Source organism: Musca autumnalis, unplaced genomic scaffold (genome assembly GCF_047663935.1).
Source record: "Musca autumnalis isolate F117 unplaced genomic scaffold, ASM4766393v1 scaffold_4, whole genome shotgun sequence".
Taxonomy (NCBI): domain Eukaryota; kingdom Metazoa; phylum Arthropoda; class Insecta; order Diptera; family Muscidae; genus Musca; species Musca autumnalis.
This window is the reverse complement of record NW_027411977.1, coordinates 136,690,322-136,697,565: the sequence shown is the minus strand read 5'-3', so window position 1 is coordinate 136,697,565 and position 7,244 is coordinate 136,690,322. Positions and strand designations below refer to the sequence as shown.

The following is a 7,244-nucleotide window of genomic DNA, read 5'->3' as shown; positions in this document are numbered from 1 at the left end:
TTTGTACATCAAAACAAATTTAATTTTTCCACCTTGTTTTCAAATTTTGACATTTTAAATTATTTTTAGTCAAAGACATAAATACAACTAATAGCACGGTTGCACTACAGCTTTTTGCCGGGTTAACCCACTTCATGAGGATTTATTTGCTTAATCTGCTCAAATCTGATCAGATTTACCATACAAAAATTAAATCCTCTAATGGCTGGGTTTATTTTAAGCACAAATCCACCAAAAATACAGTGCTGTATTCGGTACTTGTGCAAAAAAATCCAACTCTACTCAAAAAGTACCAAAAGTTGCAACTGTTTTTGCAACAGAGTTTGTCGTGTTTTACACGTTTACGATTGGTCGCATGAGATTTTATGGAGTTAATAAATCTAAAGTTATTTGGAAATCATAAAATTATTTATTTTTTTCATTAGACACTCTTTCATGATACAATGATACAAGGTAATCTCATTTGAAAAACCCGTCCTTGAGCTGTCACATACAACCATGCATTCGAAACAATATGAAAGTTGTTGTTGTTATTGTATGTCAATGACAACAAAACAACATATTGTTTGTTTACGTTTCATTTACGTATATTTTTTGGAACAAATATTAAATATTTGTTTATATTTCGGGAGAATATGTGCAAGTTTTCGTTTTTTGTGGTCTTTTGGTTCATGGAGGACGTTTCTGCGGCTGGAGAATAACATATTTTCGTAATTGTGGGTTTCCAAAATATGTAAATGGACATGTGAAAATTCGTCCCCACGACACCAAAATAAATCGTGAACCAAGGCGAATTTACACCATGTCGTGAACTATACCATAAAAGGAATGTTATTATATTGTTACTTAGTCCGGCCAACGCAAGAAGATGAATGAACAAGTCAAAATAAGAGAATTCGCTTTCCAGCAGTGTTCAAGATTCTCATTCGCCCCGACAACGATATCCAACAATTTGTGCAAAAACATACACGTAATCATTTGAGGAATATGAAAATGTCCACCGCTAAATCCACGGCCACACTCCTCACTGCCTGGACCGTTGAAATGAGGTCCCACTGAACATGGTGTTCTGATTCCGATCACTAACTACCCCAAAACATTGGGTGAAAACATTAGAAGTAGGAATAAGGTCCTCAAGTTGCTGGTTGATGCAGTTGCGCAAGCAGTACAAAGATAGAGTGTGTATTCCGTACTTGGAGGGCATCCCCATTCATCATACCAGAATAACGCCAACAGCCGTCTCAATTCAAATAAGGAAGGTAAAATTAACTTCAAAGAAAATCCTGATCTTAGATATGTGGGGACCGAGCTATGGTGTGTCCCCGAGATTTTTCTAGATGAGGAGGAGATCGATATTAAAGCGGATATATTCAGTTTGGGATTGATTATATAGGAGACAATTGCCTTGATACCGCCACATTCCCGAAAATTAGATGATACCGAAAATGAAAAAGGACACGATGAGGTCATCGTCATCACCGAATCTGAAGAAGAAAATTCACTTGACCAAAGTGACTTTACTTTGGGATCTATGGATGAATCAAGACCATATGGTACCGACCACCACTGCCTGAAGCCTTCGAATTGAGTGAGGAATATAATCTGATAATGGAGTTGTTTTATTTGTGTACCAACCAAGATCCGAATAGCAGACCCTCTTCCAAAGTCATCCATAATTCATTGAACACAAAATCATAAGTTACTTTTTTTGCAAATATTTTTAGATTAGGAGTTGAGTCCAACTCAAAGATAAATATTGTTAATGATATATTGACCTAAAAATCAAACTAGAAGTTTTATTTCATTTTTTGGGGTTTTTGGAAAGATGGATTTCAAGACATATTGTTACGGAATTAGATTTAACTAATCTCCGTGTAGACGTTGTTTTATTCCCCAGTACGATTTGTACCAAATAAAACTGGGTTCGTTTTAGATTACGTTTCTACAATGCTTTATTTACTTTATTACACTTATTCGGAATCGACTTTAATTACTAAGCACACAGCAAGTCTCTAGTTAGCACGCAGCTCTTATTTAACCGATCTGTTCAGTTCAACGCTTAAAACACAACTACTCCGTCATTGCCATTTCCCCGGTAATTTATACCCCAAAGTCTCCCTGTTCTAGAGTCCTCCAGAACACATATGGCAACATCTCGAATCTGTGCAGCGAACACACAGACGCACATTCGCACTAAGCGAACAACCATACTCACGTACATACATGGGGGAATACAATTGGACGACAAGCACAGTAATGACGTAACTACAACAACAAACAAGTGCAATAAAGAAGTAACAAACTAAACAATAATTACATGATTGTGGCAAAACAAAACAAAAGCACATTAATGAAAGGTAAAGAACATCTAGAATAATGAAGATAATTCTACATGATAATTGTTGTTGCTTAATTAAAGTAACTGCGTAATAAAACTTTACGTTACAATTCAAATTTTTAAATTAACGGAAATTAAACTAAATTAACTTAAACCTATCAGTTACATTCGTAACAATATAATTGATCGAAACAAGCAAATGATTGGACGAACCATACTTCCAATTTCATGGCAAGACTTTCCACAGTAAAACTGCAATTCAACCTGACTGAATGGTGTTTCCATAAGCAAGCATTACGCAGCGTATTTCTCCAAAATAAAAATGCATTTAGTTCTTCTATAAATTATCTCAAAATCCAGTATTGAGATAAAAAATTTTAATTGATATTTTATACAGTACAATAACATTTACATACATACTTAACGCACTTCAAATCTCGCTTCAAACATACCCTTACTACGTTTAAAGGCCGCACCAGCCTTACGATTATGGTTGGCTCTTGATGACTTATTGGCTTCCTTCTTCTGACGATTACGCAGTGCATCTTTCTCTTGGCCCTGACCCTTTTGTTTGCCAACCACATCATGATTTGGTGCCACAGGTGGTGGTATGCCTTTCTTGGACCATTTAGCTTGTCTTCGTGCCTCGTAGCGGGCACGTATATCTTCGGGATTTTCACAAAAGTTCATCGTTTTACGATTTTCCTTTCCATAGCTGGAATCTTCTTCCTCCTCATCACTTTCATCATCTTCCGATTCGTCGACAACATTTGCCAAAACAGATTTCAAATCTTTGGATTTCCAATATTGCCTCATAACTGTCATCATATTCATCATTATATTCTTTATCCTGATTATCTTCGTCATCACCCTCTGTTACCAACGAATATTCTTGATATCTATGCCTTCTGGCGGCCAAATCACGTTTATCATCAAGAAGTTGGGCAAAATTTTTCGGGGCATTTGGAATGATGGATGAATCATGATGTCATATTTATCACCATCAAAGACATTGAAGTATTTAACACCCGTTTCTCGATAAACTGCGTCTTGAGGGTCTGGTGGTATATAGACTTCTGTTTGATCAGCAGCAGCTAGATCGGGTGGTAGATTGTTCTCTAGTACCGCGGATATTGCCTCCTCTGCATTGTTATAACGGCTGAGGACACGTCTCACAAAGCCCGTCGAGCACGTCAAAACAGTCGAGCATGGTTGGGGGGGTTTCTTTGGCATTACTGTTGTTGTTTGTCTTTTGGTTGGCAACTTCTACAGGCTTTGTTGGAGGTGGAGGACTGGGGCTCTTATTATAAATTTCCTGTTTTAGGTCATTATTGTTTATGTTATCCACAACGGCACTGGCACATTCTCTGCGATAACCATCAATCACAAAATCTGTTTTGAAACCATTCCTAGTTTTGAAAAAAAACAAAAACTTGCAAAAAATTGTTACCAAAATCCATAAAAAAGGTACTTACAAATCTGGACAGGCTTGTTTTAAAATCTCCACATCAAATGACAAGGGATAATGACGTTCATTGTCCACCGCAAATGTTTGTTCAGATAAACATTCCACCAATAAAGTCCTCAAATGCCAAAAGGCCAGCCTCTCTAAAAAAAAAAAACTACAAAACATGTTTCTAAAATATTCACATTTACTTACCGTTTTGCCAAAACCATCTCAACATAAGAATAGGCAATGTTGCGAAACGCTTTCAACAACTGCAAACGGGCATGATTTATCCACAAAAGGCTTTTCGATTGTTCATTTATCACATAAATATTATTGTAAAGAAAGGGCACTGTATTGCTTGGGGCAATTTAATTTCATAACATATCGCTTTGGCCGCTGGACACACATCCAATACTACTACACTCAAGGTAAAAGCACAATCCAGAGTATAGAGGACAACATCATCAAAGGGAGTATCACCACCTGCACCTTCGAAACCTTCATTTCCCGTTTGGGTGTGGATGGAGCGGAATGCCATCCGAAAATAGTTTAAAGCATGTTGGAGATCTTTTTTATAATTTGGCTGCAGTAACAGGAGGTTTCCCACGGCTACTAGGCGATCGAATAACATTGGTATTGAAACAAGATAATTTTCATAAATTAAATTTTTCAAATCTTCTTTTCTTATCCAGGATTCATTGGATTCTTTGGGTGAAAGTATGCGGCAAATAATGCGTAAAATTAAATTTAAAATCTCTTCATACAGGTCTTGAATTTTGCTTGGAGGTAATGGGTAAAGACGCTGATACAAAATGGTATTGCCTGCCAAGGCGGATTGTTGGTAGATCAAGTAGGACCAAAATCTAAAAAAAATATATAGAAAATGATTTACGACTTAAGATCGGCTTAAAGCATCCTTGTGGATCTCTTTGGAATGGTGACTAAGTATAATTTATTTTGAAATTGTCGTTTAGTTCAAATTAAAATGTAATTGACAAATATGTATATGTTTGTTTACATACACATACATACAAGGTTTGTCAAAATCTTTTTGCCAATGAAGGGACGGCAAAACGAATACAACTCTGTGAGCTCTGAGCGTGAGGTTACCTTGTATCATTGTATCATGACACTCTTTTAACAAAAAGTACGATTGATACCATGATACAAAAATGTATCCCTGTGTGTAAAATATACCAATATGAGCAAAGAGGGGACGATATCCCATACGAGAAATTGTAAAAGTGTAACACACGACTTTATTAGTTATTTTGTATGTATATGTAAACAAACATCAGCTGACAGTTTATATCCTCGAAAAGCTAAGTGTAACCAGCAAAGATTAACCCACTGGATCTATTAAACCCAGTGGGTTAACCTTCAATAGTGTAACCGGGGTATAAGACTAGACAAAATGCATGCAACAAAAAAATGTTTACGAAACTTTGTATAGAAACATTACCCTTAACAGGTTGCAGTTAATTCAAAATCACAACCAAGGAGGAACATTTCATGTAATGGTATCAGAAACGAAATTTATGAATTCAAGGATCTATTCAAGAATAATTCTATGTCAATTGGATCGGTAAATTCGGTTAAATACGTAAAAATGTATAAAAGAAAAAAATGTTATATCACCATATCGAGATATAACATTATGTTAAATTCAAAAGCCATTCACTGAAGAATGATAGCAAAAAAATGTCGTATCTTGTTGTATTTATAGCTGTGTTCCAGAACTAAAAAGTTTTTACAATTTTTACGACTTTTACACATTTTATTCGAAAAAGCGTTCCCGTACACAAAAAAATTGTAAAATGTTCACTTCTCTTTAAACAAAAATGGCGCTGAATGACGCTCTCTTTAAAAACTTTTTACACGACAAATTTGGGAGAGTAAAAAAATAGTAACATGGTTGCCGGCGTCTGATTGGCTGATACGTCGACTTTGACATTTGTTTCAGTTTTTTTTGACGTATTTTCCATTTTTTCCGTTCCCGAACTATTTCAGAAAACTTATGTGTAAGAACAAATTTTTTGCAGTTCTCTCTTTTACGAGTTTTACCATTAAAAAGTACGGGAACGAAGCTTATGTCTTTGTTTTAGTCATGGTACAATAATACAGGTAGCATTATCATGCCAGCTGATGGTAACATAATAGCCCTGTTCCAGAACTAAAAAGTTTTTACAATTTTTACCACTTTTACACATTTTGCGTTCCCGTACACAAAATTTATATGAAAATCGTTTACGACTTTTACAACTTTTACGACTTTTACCACTTTATAAAGTACGGGAACAGGCCAATTGTGTCAAGTGCATTGAATTGATGTCAAATTTTGACACCTTATGTTACCAACAATTGCCGATGCGGCTACCTGTGTATTTGTACCATGGTTTTAGTGTAGCAATTCACCGATGTATCTACCTTGTTTCTTGTGCCAACTTGCAACTTTTTGTATTTTCTAGCAACATGTTACAAAAAAGAGAGTTGTATACGAGGATTTATGCCAGATTTAAAACATATCCACTCAATACGAGGATTTATTTTTGTATGGGAAATCTGGTAGATTTTGGCCGGATTTTGCAAATAAAACCTGATAATGAGCTAAATCCGGCTAATGAAGTCATATCTGAATGGGCTATAAGGCCTCAAGGGTCTTTGCTACGGGCGACAAAAGCGAAATCGGCCTGTACGATTCACTTTTGCTAGCATCCTTGCTGGAGTACCACCCTGCCCATTTTCCAGACTTCAGGAACAATGAGGGTGTATAGCGACAAGTTGAGAACTGTAGTGAGATACTCCACTTCCGGCTCATCCAGCTGCTTCAGCATTACCATGGAGATTCCATCAGGGCCCATCGCTTTGGATGATTTGGCAACATCATCCATTGTAAACTGTGGTGGTTCCTCCTCGGCAGGAATAGATCTGATGCGACGTAATACTCTTCTCTTCGCCCTGTCACTCTCGGGGTGCTCGACAAACTGTCGATTGAAATAACTATCGCACCTCTTCGGGTCAGTCAACGTAATGTCACCAAACGTGACTGAGGTCCTATCTTCCCTTAAAGTATACGTTCAGAAACTCTATCTTGGCAGTTCCACACCTGACTGCTACCCACATACATTCCATGTACGGGTCACTAGAGACAGGCTCAAGCGAGATAGGTCTGTATTGGACAGAATGGTGCAGTAGGAAAGCTAATCCACCACCTCCACTTCTGGTGCGATTCAGCATGCAGCAACATAATCCCTTTCGTAGTCCCTTACGTGGACAAGTCCAGAGCAACCCCTTAGATACACCAACTCCTGACATCTATTGCATCTCACCGAAAGTTGGATATGGGTGAAGATGCGGATGTGACAAACTGAACACAAATAAATTGGTCCTGGGTTTTCCTCCGTCCCGGCACGGACCAAAAGAATTCGGAGCAGGCATTCCGGAATATGCTGCTCC

The 7,244-nt window shown here is 37.2% G+C and overlaps 1 pseudogene; it reads right to left on the bottom strand.

The window, feature by feature from the left end:
- Positions 1–2,700: 2,700 nt before the first annotated feature.
- LOC141401605 (activating signal cointegrator 1 complex subunit 2-like) lies at positions 2,701–4,818 on the bottom strand (annotated as a pseudogene).
- Between the last annotated feature and the right edge of the window lie 2,426 nt (positions 4,819–7,244).